At 44.1% G+C, this 14,745-nt stretch overlaps 1 long non-coding RNA gene across 2 annotated transcripts; it reads left to right on the forward strand.

Moving 5' to 3' along the window:
* Window positions 1–1,163: 1,163 nt before the first annotated feature.
* On the forward strand, window positions 1,164–14,398 carry LOC133142536 (uncharacterized). 2 transcript variants are annotated; one of them, XR_009710189.1, is made up of 4 exons: window positions 1,164–1,492; window positions 4,159–4,262; window positions 4,377–6,051; window positions 7,818–14,398. It is a non-coding gene; the product is annotated as an uncharacterized LOC133142536 (long non-coding RNA). The 2 variants fall into 2 exon arrangements; XR_009710188.1 differs by having other exon boundaries at window positions 7,821–14,398.
* The last annotated feature ends 347 nt before the right edge of the window (window positions 14,399–14,745 follow it).

The following is a 14,745-nucleotide window of genomic DNA, read 5'->3' on the forward strand; positions in this document are numbered from 1 at the left end:
TATTTTGTTAAATGTGGGATATTTAGTGTGACTTTAGCTTATATGCTGAAACAATGCTAACATATACGTGCATGTTTAATGCATTTTGAATTTCGCAGTCGCTAGAAGATTAGCAGTAATACAGCTTGTGCTGTCTTCGTGGTGATTTATTTGGAGTCGTTTCATGTGTTTGCCCACAGGGCAATGGCTGTGTACACATCTCATTTCAAACCCACAGTAATGCTTCTTAGCTACACAAAGAGTGCAAATCAGGTCCTACACAAGCAAACAAAACATAGTATGACCTAAATATTGAACACAGGAGTATGAGAGGAAAATACATTCACACACAAACTCAAATATGGTCGATGTGGATCCAAACCTATGTGCAGCCAAGCTAATGGATAATGTGTGACATCTTTTGAAGTCATGGCTTTAATTGGCAAAAGGGAAAAGGATGATGTTTTTTTAGGTTAAATTTGAATAACAATTCTGATTATCTTGCCATACCTCATTTTGGTTTGAAGCAAATGTAACTCAACTGCATCAAAATACAACTGCTTCACCGATACATTTTAGCTCCATGTGAAACACCTATCAAAAAACAATGAAGCCAAATCAATAACGATGAAGCATTATTGATTCTGCATTTTAAAATCTGTAATAATTTACCCAAATGGAAATAATCGCAAATAATCAAATAAAATAAGAATGGAGGTGGCAGATTATGTTCATACAAATTATAGGAATTATGTAAAGTGTAAAGTCATGTCTTTTGCAGTAGAAAACAAAATATCAAATAGATATTCATCTATGTCCTCAATGTTATTGTTTAAATATTGATCATATGTTTCTACGTGGCAAATTTCAAATATCAAAATAGGAAAAAAAAGCTAAACGTTCGAGACCTAAATATAGGATTATATAGTTTGACAATCATTACATTTCCTCCGGGGAACTGGTTTAGTTTGCTCCGGATTTTCTTAGTCTGCCTGCATACGCCTTAATTTGCATTGCGATGAGGTGTGGAAGGCAGACTGACGGAAAGCGTATGGCATTCGTTCTACAATCATTGCCTGCTCGATGTTTGCATCCATCTCGTACCCATTTGCATCCATCTCGTACCCATTTGCATCCGGTTGCTGTGGAGACTATTTCAGCGATGAAAAGGTCAGGATCCCTAAACATCCCTGCGATAGTCCGTCTGATTCAAAGCACGCACAAGCTCTCTTGCACGCAGCGTGCTATTCTGAAAAGTGGACCTTTAACTGAGACTACAAAACAAGACGGACAAAAGGTGGTAAAATTAAGGGGGGTGAGGGCGTGTGATGGGCGGAGTTCATTTTGTAATCTTGCCCCACTACATTTCGCGGCGGATCAGACACAGACTTTTTTAGACCAGCTCCTGGCTGTGTGAGCGCTCTGACAAGGATACTGGTAGGGACGATCAAACCCCAGCGTGCAAACTACAGCTGGCCCGGCGACAGAGACACAGAGGAAGCCGAACCCTGAGGTACAGTTGAAAACATGTCCTTTCTGTGTACTAGCAGAATAACCTTTTAGAACGAAACGTTTTCGGTTGAATTTAGCTGTTTGTTTTTTTACATAACCGGAATATTCCGATATTTAAAGCTTTGATGCAGAATGTAGGCTACACATGTTAAGAAAACCAAACCGACCATTGTAGCCCTTGAGTAAACCAAGCGTTTTACGGAATACATCTTTGCAAGATCGGCGACAGATATATAAAAGTGAGGCATTTTAATTGTTTACGGACACACTGTGAGATTTTGTCGTATGTTGCTGGGGTGTGGTATGGATGGAAATCGATTTTGAAAGCCCGAGTGATAAAATGGTAATTGTTTTTAGAATGGCATTATTATTAGTAGTAGTCTATTATTCAGATAAATTATTCTGCCATAAAAGTCGTGTTCAAATATATTATGATGAACAATATTCGGTTCGTGGTTACTAATTGGATTCAGTAATCCATGGGAGCAAATTTAATCTGATATAAGCGTAACGGAAAAAAGGAAAGCATACAGTGATCACCTCTATTTATAAGCGCATATTAATCAAAGGCGATGGTGTTAACTGCCAGGGGAGGCTTGGGTGTTTGGAAGCGATAATGCGCTGACAATGGGGAGCTCAATAGATACGCAGGTTTATCTGATGAAGCGCATCGTCAATGCTAGGCTGCTTCTGAGAACGAGGATATGTCAGAGAGAATCTTCATTAAAGGGAAGCGGCTTCTTAAGAAACTGACAAGGCAGACTGGAGGAGAAAGGCTGTAGGCACACACACGCACACACACACACACACACGCACACACACACACACACACACACTTCACACACTTCACACATGCATCATACACAAGCACACACACTCCTGCACACAAACATGAGTATACATAAACACACATACACACACACATACACACACACAGCCTCCTCTGCAGGATCAACTCCATTAATAATTCAGGAGAGGTTTGATGCAGCAGAGATACTGTTGGACCCTGTTCCCTCCCTCTGTAGCCCTCCACAGCTCTCCCCAAAGTGAATTTTTCACAGGAATTCGAGCACTCAATTCAGGAATACACTATTTCAGAGGGCTGTTTTTCTCTTGAGCAGAAACATTTTTGAATCACAGCACTGTGTGTCCTCATTAGTGCTGGGAAGATTGCTTTAATTGAAAATAGGAGCGGAATTGTATTGAGTAATAAGACTATTTGACTCATTCATAACGGTGCACTGCGCTGGTTAAAACAATGGCATAATCCGCTCTGACTTGGGAATATGTTCAGACATTAATATTGCAATTAAATGATAGTATTGTAATTAGTGACAGTAAACAGCGCATCTATGATGAGTTTCTCTCCTCAAATTAAGCCACTGTGGTTTCAAATATCCCCCTCTTTTCATTCTTCCCTCCTCCTTCCTCATCTCTTCCATTTACTAATTTAGTTTTCTTCCTTTCATTCCATCCAAACTCCCACCATCTCTCTCCCCCCAGTCTAGTTTCACCATATGGGTTTCTTTCATGATTCTCTCCCTCCCCTTATGAATAAGGAACATACAGCACTATGTGATAAATAATGATAAATATATTTCACATATATGTGCTATATTACTAAATTTTAAAGTGGCAATAATTTGTATATTTGCCTGATTATATTTTACAATGTATTCCAGTTCCATCAGAGTCTTGACACGTTCTACCTGCCTGGTTCTGTCAGGCCATTTCCCTGGGCGTGGTTCCTTATCACTCTCAGAAATAAAGGGTTCTTTGGCTAATCTGAACAGAGGAACCCTTTTAGTTCTATATGGAACCCTCTATCATAGCCGGAAATGTTCCATAAAGAACTAAAACTAGGTGTGAAAAGCGCTCAGACAAAGAACCCTTGACCTAGACAGGGTTCTTCTGAATCACAGGGCTTCTCTTTTCTGAGAGTGATAGGCCAGATGTGCATTCAAGATGAACTACGTTTGCAACAAACATGTACTGTTGAATGATTTTGAATAAACATTCCATTTAGTTTGCCACCAATGCCTTTTTAATACAAATGGATGCGACTTAGGTCTGAAAATCCTGCCCGGCTGATTTGCTCCTGTTGGCACCCATTTTTGTTTGCCCCGCACTACCTTCTCAAACTGTTAGCTAATGTTCGTATAGAACAGAAAAAAGTTTGAATATGTTGACGAACGTTAGCTAACGTTTGCTGTCTTGAATGTGCGTCTGCCTCTCCCTGTCAGGTTCTTTCAGTCCAGTTACATAAGCCCGGTTCTTCCTGCTTTCACCGCAGGGCTGCCCTGCTGAAAAAAACAGCTCAAGCTATGTTTTGAAACAGCTTGACCAGCTCATACCCAGCTAGACCAGCTTCATGACCAGTTTGGCCATGCTGGTTGACCAGCTCATACCCAGCTAGACTAGCTTTATTACCAGCTTGGTCATGCTGGTTGACCAGTTCATACCCAGCTAGACCAGTTTATGACCAGTTTGGCCTTGCTGGTGGACCAGCTCATACCCAGCTAGACCAGCTTTATGACCAGCTTGACCAGCTCCATTTTCAAGATGGTGAAGCTGGCATAGCTGGAATTTACAGCAGAGTGAGTGATGGTGCCCTTTAGACCCAGGCAGAATGCATGCTGCAGACTAACCCCGAGGCTGTTTCTGCAGGCTCACCACTGGAGACCACGAGGAAGAGGAGGAGAATGAAGATGAGCCAGAGCCCGAAGCCCAGAGTGGGACCTCCGCCCGCACCGCCTCCCTCCCGAATTCGGGTAATGGCTACGCTTCTCTTCCCTCCTGGGATATAACCCCGAGGGGCAGTGCGGGGTCGGGGGGTAGCTCTCTCTGAGCCGCTGACTGTGAGTCCTCAATTACCTCTTCCACAGACCCCGCCTGGGACGCATCTCCTGCAGCAAACAGGCTCCCACCTGCAGAGCAACAGCAAGCAGGGTTACTCTGTGTCCCGTTCATAGATGCAAGCCAGACAGGTACCATTACTGCCATTCGACATGTATATATATATATATATATGTGGCTTCACGCGTCAAACGTTTCCTTGTGGAGTGAGCGCAAGTGTTTTTAACAGGGATTTGAGCAGGGTACAGAGGAAGCGGATAAAAAAATTATCACTGCTAGTGTGGAAGTGCGTTCCTGCGTTAAAATGCACTCCTTGCTGAAGGATATCAGAATCATTTTGCAATAAATAAGTCACAAGTTGATTATAATAGGCTCTCATGCTCGGTGTTGGATTTCGCTTGTTTAATATTACTGTTGGCTGCACTGAATGTGAAAATGTACAACTACTTGTAGTGCTACTACTAAAATTTCCCTCGGGATGAATATGGTATCTATCTATCTATCTATCTATCTATCTATCTATCTATCTAGTGCTACCATGCTACCTCTGTTGCTTTATGGGCCAACCGGAGCCGCTGGTTGCCAAACCTTTCTTTAGAGAGTCTACAGGAAATCTCTGTTTATTCCAGATAATTGGTCAAATACTTTCCCGAGTGTGACATTGAGTCATATTTAAGTATTTCTGTTGAGCGGGGATAGACAATTACAGTTTTCTAATTGTGTGTCACTGCATGGTAATTATGAGTCATTATGAAAATAACTGCTGATAGTCCCTGCAGTTGTGTTATATTATTGGACTATGCTATCAATGCAAGCATGCTTGGAAGGACACTGAAGTGGTTAACATCTGTACTGCTTTTTCGATAATTGCCCCGGGACCTGTAATGAATGCTGCAAGTCAGGATCTCGGCGTAACATCGTCTGAAAGGTACCTCCTAAAGCACAGGATCCCCATCGGTGGTGCCCGGTTTTTCTCCCCCAATACTGCCCCCTCCTGGCTTTCCAGGAGACAGGCCCACTAAACACTCCGCACTCACCATTACCTGCTAATTCAACGCAACACTTACAAAGAATTTAAAAAAAGAACAAATCCAAAAAACCTAGTATTCATAGGGTTAAGAGAGCTGTATAGGTTATTTGTGCTATTTCTCTAGATTTTTTACATTTCACATTAATGATTATGTATGTCGAAATAAATAAGAAACAAAATAGTTTGCTGTTCCAGGATTCTTATTAAGTCACATAGATTAATTGTCTGTTTTTAACTCAGTGACCTTTTGCTCATTTGGAGACTTAACACTAGCAAAGTATTCCCAAATTGTGGGAATCACGTGTGTTGATAGTCTCTAATCGGGTGATCCAGTTAACAGTGTAAGCAGTGTCCCTCAAATTCAGAAATGTAACACCATAGCCCTTATTGGGTGCAAGTAACAGGGCTTGTGGTGGTGAGGGGTGGGGTGGGCATGTCCGAAGCACCCCCCACCCCTCCCCTGTTCTGTGGCGTCCGTTTCCATGGCTACGGGGGAGGAGCCGCACCAGGTCGTGTTCCACTTTCTGCTGCTCTCCTTTACTCTGTTCCTCTGCAGGAGGGGACCCGGGGGAGGGGCGGAGCAAGAGGGGAGGGTGACCCCCCCCCCCCCCCGCCCTAAAAATGAGTCTCCATCATCTGTGTCAATCTGCCGGTCCCACTGCCAGCACAGCAAGGTGAGATATTGTACGTTTACAGCAATGTCATGTGTACAGCTGTGTAAACATAGGTAGATTGTACAGTACTAAAGTATTTCTTTTGTTTACAATACAAATTTGTGGTCAGTTTGGCAAATCTTGCACTTCCTGAGTATAAATGGGGCATTCAATGTCATTCTGTGCCCTACGGCCCCGCAACCCCCGTTATAAAGTAATTCCGTGATTTAAAAATTATATTCCATCAATCATTCAAATCTTTTCAAATCCCCTTAATGCATTTCTTCATTGGAAATAGCACTTAGGAGAAATCACTACTTCCGGCATGTGTTTTTCATTTGCATTAGCGGACGAGTGCGTCGCGCTTATAAGCCTGCGAAAAGCCCCCGGTTTAATTTCCAGCTAAAATCCAAATGAACGGGCCATTTTTATATTATAACCTTGGATTACGGTCACTGACGTACGCCTGGTGAAACCAGACCTCCTCAGCAGCTTTCAAACTAAGAGTACTTTTGATGAAAAATTAATGAGCGAGGATTCATAGATCGATTGAATCATCGCAGAACCGTTCAAGGCATTTTACATAAACAAATTGTGACTCAATCTGTCAGGCTGACTGCCAAAATAAAAATCTGTTACCTTTAAAAAATAAAATAAAAAATGCCTTAAGGATGGGCGGCAAACGCATGCAGAATGTTCCGGAGTGATGGCTTCTCTGCTAGCCCGCTTGGGTGGCTTTTTATCCCCTCCCCTGCCCAACCAGGGAGAACGGGGCTGCTTCACCAAATTCTCCACTTGGGATTATAGTTATTGCACTATCATTTATATAATTTATCTTTTCCCGCCTCCTCTCGCCTCAGCCAACCTGTGTGGGGTGGGTGATACTGAACCCAGATCAGTCTGATCTTCTGCTTTTAACAGCCGATGGCGTTTTATATTTGACTTGTGTCAAACTCAGTTTTGAGAATAAGGGTGTGTTTCTCTGGTGCTGGCTGTGAGGTGGAGCTGTACTCCCCGCGTGGCAATGGAGCAGAGCAGGGTTTTTATGTGCAGGCTTGACGGCTCCCACCCAGGGGTCCTTTTAGAAAGGCTGCCTTTCCAGCAGAATTACTCCGGCTCCACCGCTGCCTGCAGATCCCTCCACCCTCTCCCGACGAATTCTCGCTCTCTCTCTCTTTTTTTGTTGTTGTTTGTGATTCAAGGCCGAAACAGCACGAATGTGTCTTATTTCAAAGTTATCACGAGCGGCGTTAACTGACAGTATTGTATTTGCCGGTGCACCTTGGCATTTTTTCGTCTTCCCATTGTTCATGGGCACAGAAGGCATCGGGACTGGCTTCCCGCTGACACTTCGATCTTCATTCTGCCCTTATTCAACCAGTATAGCTGGCTGTCTGTGTGTGCGTTTGTTTCTGCTTGCATGCCTGTGTGCGTTTGTGTGTACAGTACATGTTTGTGTGTGTGAATGCATGCCTGTGTGTGTGTTTGTGTGTACAGTACATATGTGTGTGTTTGCGTGTACAGTATGTGTGTGTGTTTGTGTGTGTGTACAGTATGTGTGTGTGTTTGTGTGTACAGTATGTGTGTGTGTTTGTGTGTGTGTACAGTATGTGTGTGTGTTTGTGTGTACAGTATGTGTGTGTGTTTGTGTGTGTGTACAGTATGTGTGTGTGTTTGTGTGTGTGTGTACAGTATGTGTGTGTGTTTGTGTGTACAGTATGTGTGTGTGTTTGTGTGTACAGTACATATGTGTGTGTGCACATACCCATCGGTGTTTCTTCTTTCAGCAGGTTCAGAGTGGGGGTGACCCTTAGGGAAGGAACCGGTTGCTTCTCTGTCCAAGGAGAGGAGGAGGAATCTGTGCTGAGGACCCCCGATTTCTCTCCAGTGCCACCTTCAAGCTCGGCAGAAGAATGCTATCAAAGACAAATCTGTTGTTATGTAACACACACCATTAAATTAAGCTTTAAGTGAATGTCCTTTAGGAGGAAAAAAGAACCTTCAGGTGATGAGTTCAGGGTATGATTAGTGTATGGCCCCTACAAGGCTGGTCTGGAAATAATTTGTGTGGCCAACTGAGCGCTTTCCCAGGGGTTTAAATCCCCTTAAATTGGCCTAAACTGCAGTTGTAGCTGATTGGTGTGCCTGTGCAAGGGAGTTGAGCTCAGCTGCACTCCCTTAGTTTGTCAGCCCCTGTCACTCATCTCAGCTGGAGTAGGTTAGACAATGAAGGATGGGGGTGTGAACTCACTGACCCTGCAGACTGAGGGGACAAATGTACACTTGTGGACTGGGTCGAGGTTGGAGGTCTTTCACTGGCCTGTACTGCAGTAGACACCACTGTCTGAAGATAAGTCACCTTGTCAGATAATTCTGGGAATAATGGCGGAAGGAGAAATAATCCATAGGAAAACTGCCGTAATCTTCCATCACTGTTGCCCTGTCGTCGTCGTAGTCGTCACCTCCTGACGAAATTGATAGAGTAGGGTGCCACCGCTTTCTGAACCCTTCGATAAGCTTCCTCTGACTCCCGCCCCCACCCCCGCCCTCCTGTACACCACTGCAGTTAATTGGCTGTTCCGCTAATTGACACCTCCGGCAATGACTTTTCTTCCCTCCTGTGTGCGTTGGCGACGTCCGAGCGCTGCTGTGACCGGGTAGGCGTTTCTCGCGGTTGAGGCTTTGTAACAGTTGTTTGTTGGCGTTTCTTGGGTTTCTTGGGAAGAACAGTGGTGATCCAACCATGGTGTTTTAGGGCATGGGGGTTGAGGGCATCACTGAGATTTAGAGGTGAACGCAGGTTCAAGGTGTAGAAGCTGTTTTGCAAGTCTAACATGCAATTCAAAAGTCTTACATCAAACATCAGAATATGAAAGGCTACGAAATATTTATTTTGAACAATTTCATTTTTGTATGATGACTAAATATATTTTACAAGATAGGGAAACAATTGGCGATATAAATGTGGCGATAGTCAGTATATGTTGTGTTGAATATAGCATGCTTTTAATTTCATTTTGGATTTGATATTATACCACATGTAATCATACATACCTTTTTTCATGAGACAAAGCTTGTGCACGCACTATACAGATATGTGTAAAAGAAAACAGGGGAAGGAGTTTGTGCCTTACCACAAACTTCGAGTTATTTATGGAAAGGGTGGGTCAACCTTAGTGAATTTCTCCTGAAGGGACAGGCATCCTCTAAAATGGCGTCCTGTGTATTGTTAAATGCTACTTGATGTATTTGACTGAAACCGTTTCATTTGCGATGCATGAGAGGAAAGCATGGCAGATTGTTCGCTCATTTCTCATTTGACAAGCTTATCTTATTTTGCGAGGTATTTGAAAGACCCCGATTGGGCCAGTTCAAGCACTGAATTGCATATTCGCCTGACTGCACGGCAGACCGTTCGCTCATTCAGTAAAACGTATCATCTATATTCACCAAGGTATTTCACAGACCACAATTGGCCTGGTTCAGGCACTGAACTGCACATTCACCCAATCGCCTTGCCCCAGATCTAAAGTCAGAGGCCAAAACATTCCGGAGTCTGTGAAATGCTCTCTCTTTGCGCCATTAGTCTGTGTACCAAGACCGTTAGCTAATGCATTTGGCCCAAATCTTCATATTTCCCATAAGCCATACAAGTTTTGCTTCGCTCTGCAAAAATGAGAACTAATTGGTTTATCTTTTGCCAGTAGCCTTGGCCTACTAAAACACCAGTGTTGCACACTAACCAATTCCAGTGGTGTTTGTCACAAATTTTCACAGCCTGGTAGTTTTTAAAGAACCTAGTACCCCTGACAATGGCTTTTAACCCCATGTATTATTCTGCTCACCGCCATGTAATAGTGTAGGTGCCTTATTATTGGCTCTGGTGTGCTGGTTGTCTTAATCTTGTATCTTCAAGTTCTCTCTTCTTCTCACTTTCCATCTTTATATCCTGTTTGAGCTGCATGCGTGGGCTACTCCGGTTGCCCTGGAAACTTTAACCAGTGGTTTGACGAACTAACAAACACCAGTAAAGCTGGTTACTAACCTTTACTAACAGAGATTAACCAACTAAACCAAAACCTTGCAAGCCAAGGAAGTGTACTGAAACTGTCTTTCCTGTAACTGTTGTGCTGTTACTGCTCTTTTCTGTGTGTGTTTGTGTTTGTGTGTGTGTGTGTGTGTGTGTGTGTGTGTGTGTATGTGCGTGCACTGGCATTTTTGAATATGGTGGTGTGTCCTTTGGTGAATGTGGCTTTGTGTGACTTTGTTGATAGGATGAAGAGTGTGTGTATGTGTGTACATGTGGATACTGCTGTGTGTGTGTGTGTGTGTGTGTGTATGTGTATGTGTGTGTGCGCACGTGTGTGTGTGAATGCATTAACAGAGTGGTGTCTGCTTGTGAATATTGCTCTGTACTGTGTGTGTATGTGTCAGTTTGTGCATACAGAGAACTGTCTAATGTTATCATACTGTATATATCTCACAACTCCCTACCATTCATCTGGCACAAGAATTGTTCTGAAAAACAAAACAAAAAACTGCCCATTCTCTTCCTGGCATTGTGGGCCGAAGGCCTAATGAAATCTAACACTTTACTAACGTCTAACAATTCTAACAATGCTGTGACTAACCCCTGCAGTAGATGGTGTGCGTACTGTGGGCTAGGCTTACTAACTGATCCCACCAGGCTCTGTGGCTCCCTTCCCACAATCCCCTGCTTCTGGAAACAATTCGCCATCCCTGGCAGACTTGCTAAGACACAAAACAATAATACCACGAGTGTCAAATTTCATATCACAGTTCTGAAATTCAGCAAGGGCTATTCTTTTTGTGTGATACATATTCCCTGCAGAACCAGTGTCGAGAGCTCTAAATTGGGGGTCCTCATTCCAGAGCACAATATATCCACGGTTTCGAAAAAAGAAAAGAACAAAGCTTCATTTGGTAATACTTTCCAAAAATCTCACAGATGACGTTTCATTATGTCTATACAGGTAGTTACATTTGAAAACTCCGCTTTAAGCAAGCAGTCTTTCAGGGGTTGCAGAAATAGTTTCAGAACCAGGAATGAAGCCACGGTTTTGAGTAAAACACAATCTTTTCACAGTGCCTACACAGTAGACCGGGGAGGGTGTGGTAAGCCAAGAGAACTTGGAACTCATTGGCTGTTAAAGTCTGTCAAAAGCCAAAAAATTACATCACTATTACGGGTTCAGTTCATCACAAGAGAGAAAACTGGAGAGAGAAAAAAAGCTAGCAGTCAGCCATCAAGCAATTAATAATGACATTAATAACAAATTTACAATGCAGCCGTGTCATTTGCACACAAACAATATCTGCTCCAAGGAGCTAGTTTCTTAAGTACCGTCAAGCCGAGTCTTTGACCTTCAGGCAAAATATTTCAATGTCAATCAATTCGCCCTCCTTCCCGTTACACTGTGTGGCCATGTGACATGTTGTCCTGTGCTTGGTTTGTAGCTTGGACAAATCATTGCTACTTACCGTCATTCTTTCTACCCCTTCGATAATCAGAAATCAAGGGGAACGCACTAACCCACCTTTTTTACACTACTAACGACCTGGTGATGAGATGACTGAGATACTAACACCCCTAGAGGTAACGCCGCTCTCCGACTAACTCTTTAGATCCTCGACTAACGCACGCTTCATTTCCTTGCGCGCCCTCTACTTACCCCCCCCCCCCCCCCCTTGCCAACTTTCCGAGGGTGCGGAGACGGCAGCTAACACGACTCACCTCTTTACTAACATACGCCTACGTGAAGGTCACGGTTGGTGCCATTACTAACTGACGTGGGGACCGGGTGAGCCTGCCCGATGCTGCTCATACCCCCTGCCCCAGAGGAAATGCACTGTACTAACGCTTATGGGGCTACGGCTAGCTAGCTAGCCAGCCCACCACTAACATGCACCCTGCACCACCCCCCCTCCTCCCTAAAAGCTAACAAACTAATAACTGGACCACTGCGCTCTGACTGTCACTATGTAAGTGCTCCTTTATAACATTTAGTTAGACATGAAACCTGTTAACACTGCAAATATACAGCATATATTAGGACATATATTGTTGGGGCTATTGCCACTTTAATAAATGCCTTTTTGTGATAATGTTTTTGAAATAAGTACATGTAAATGTAATATATGTACTGAATATGTGTGCTCATATATTGAATAGTATGTACAGCTTGCCGTGGCTTATTTCTTAAACAGTGTATGCCTGTGCATACGCCGCCATTTTAAACTGAGCTAATATATGCTGTATTGCCATATATCTGTAGTAAATTTGTATTTGTAAGTGTTCACCCCTGAATGAGGTGTCGTTCATGGAGCCATTTTGTGAACGGAGGGAGTGACAGGAGCAGCGTTCAGGGACAGTGGGGGTGGGAACGGAGAAGCCTCTGGAGGCCCAGGGTTTCAGATATGTGACCCTGCCGAACGAACGCGTGTGAAACAGCCACGCTCTTTAGCGGAATGTGTGAAGTCGTGGGCGTACTTTGCGTGCCAATATCGCCGCACTGCGCCAAGATTCAAGCAAGGTTGCATGTCTGCTCTGTGATGAGGCTCATGGAGATTTGCTTGGTCTTTCCGAACGGGGTCCTGACCCTTTCAGCAGACACCTCGTGCATTTTTCATCATTCACTCATCTAGGTTCAGGGCTAACCCTGGGATTCAATCAAAATCTGCTGAGTCACATTAAGGCTAAAGGGCTATTCAATAGATAGAGGCAGAAAGAACAAATTAATCCACACTGAAGTCTTCCGTATCTTCAGTAAACCAACAAGTCTTGTTATAAGCTGTGTTTTTTCATTAGCGCCTTCCTTAAGATGTCTTGGCGGATGTGATTGAATCGGGGGATGGGTGTCGAGGGAGACACTAGTCTCAGAGCTGCCATTGTGGATTTCAGGATTTTTGATGTCAGGGCCCCCAAAATGAACCCAAAAAGCAAACTAAAAGGACGTTTTTTTTTTCCTGCCTTTCTGGTTTCCTGGCCAAATTCACTCTCCATTGCCATGGTTACACGATTCCTCTCCTGTTTTGTTGTTGTGGCTGTCACTCTGAAAGGCTTTCCACTTTTAATGGCTTAGTTTTTTTTTGTGGTTTTGAAAAGCACTCCTCCAGCTCCTCTGCAGTTGCAAACACTGCAGTGTTCTGGGTGACCTTGGTCATGACGGACGACCTTGACTCCAACTTGCAGGGTTGAAGCTCCGTGAGCGGAACAATAAATGCATGAATATTAGTAAAAAAAAAGAAAGAATATTAGTTCAAAAATCGAATAACTGAAGCTCTGCAGTTTCCCACAGTGGTGGCTAATGCTGTTGAATATGTGCCTGGGGACGTGGGTAATGAGGCTCACGTATGTGATTAAAGATTAAATACAGCCACGTTTAATCCGATCGTTGCCACTGGAAATGGTTAGACCCTTCCTGGACAGGGAGGGGATGCCCCCGTCTGCACACTAACCCTGGCTTTGCACTCATTTTCCTGTGCATGACATGATGGCTCTTTCACTGGGAGAGCGTGTCAGCATGTCCACCACGCCGCTGTGTCTGTGTGTGTGTAAGTGAGAGAGAGTTCCTTACTTGGTGTTTAAACAGAGGGGTAACTTTTTTTTTGTTTCTCCCGTACACAGAATGAAATGATCCATTCAGATATGAGATTCTGGCTTTGTTGCGTTCTGCTGTTGCTTTAGCGTGTGTTCGCTGGGTCGTCACTGTTGTTGATGGGTGTGGCTCCTTTTTCAGTACTGCATGTCTTCATGGTGCAGTTTTGCAGCTTGAAATACCAGCTACCAGCTGTTTCAAAACCTAGCTTGAACTGTTTTCTTTTTCAGCAGGGTCAGTAGTGGCTTTCTTGGGCAGGCGAATTGCTTTAAATGTAATCATAAACTGCAGATTTCAGTTTGGTTGGAGGCGAGTGCTTTCTTGCCGGGGGCAATGAGATGATTCAGTGTGTTACTGTAGGAGTGGGGGCCAAGGGGCCAGAGGGTGACAGGGTGACAGATTATGAGAAGGTTATAGAGGGTGACAGGTTTATTGAGGACCGCAAGGTGACCCAAATGAAGTCAGGAGGAAGTTCAAGATAATTTCTGCCTCAACATCTGTTGTCATGAGAATATATACACTAGGCCTATACCATAAATGCATCACAGTATTTCCCATTGGTCATGTACACTACCCTTTGTTATGATCTAATTGTAGAAATGTAATGCTAGTGCAGGCTACCTGGGGTTCTCTGGGGAATTAAAGTTGCTTTGTCTCCCTCTCTGTGAAACCATGTGCGGATTCAGCTGTTTTTCTGAAAAGCGCGAAAAAAGAGAATTTAATAAATCCTTTTTTGGAGAGAACAATAACACTCTGCTGTATTTATTGGCTCGGTTTCGAAAGGAGGCGTTTCTATCGGGCAACACGAAGCTAACCGGAGCGCTAACGGTGACCCCGCAGAGCGTCTGGTTCGGCCCCGCACCGGAGCGCTACGCGTTCCGCCTGACAAAAGCTGCGCACCTGGGCCTCCTTCCTCCCTCCCCACGGAGGTGCGTGGAGGTGCTCTCTCTCTGCCACTCCGCTCCCCACTAAATTACCACACTCCCGGCAGTTCCAGTTATAACGGCAGCCTTCGTCTCCTGATTATAGCAATCAGTGCCGCTGCTCCAGCGTTATCGGCGCCCTCGAGTTCCCCCGGCGCTGTGAGCTCCTGGGG

This window comes from Conger conger, chromosome 12, assembly GCF_963514075.1.
Source record: "Conger conger chromosome 12, fConCon1.1, whole genome shotgun sequence".
Classification (NCBI taxonomy): Eukaryota; Metazoa; Chordata; class Actinopteri; order Anguilliformes; family Congridae; genus Conger; species Conger conger.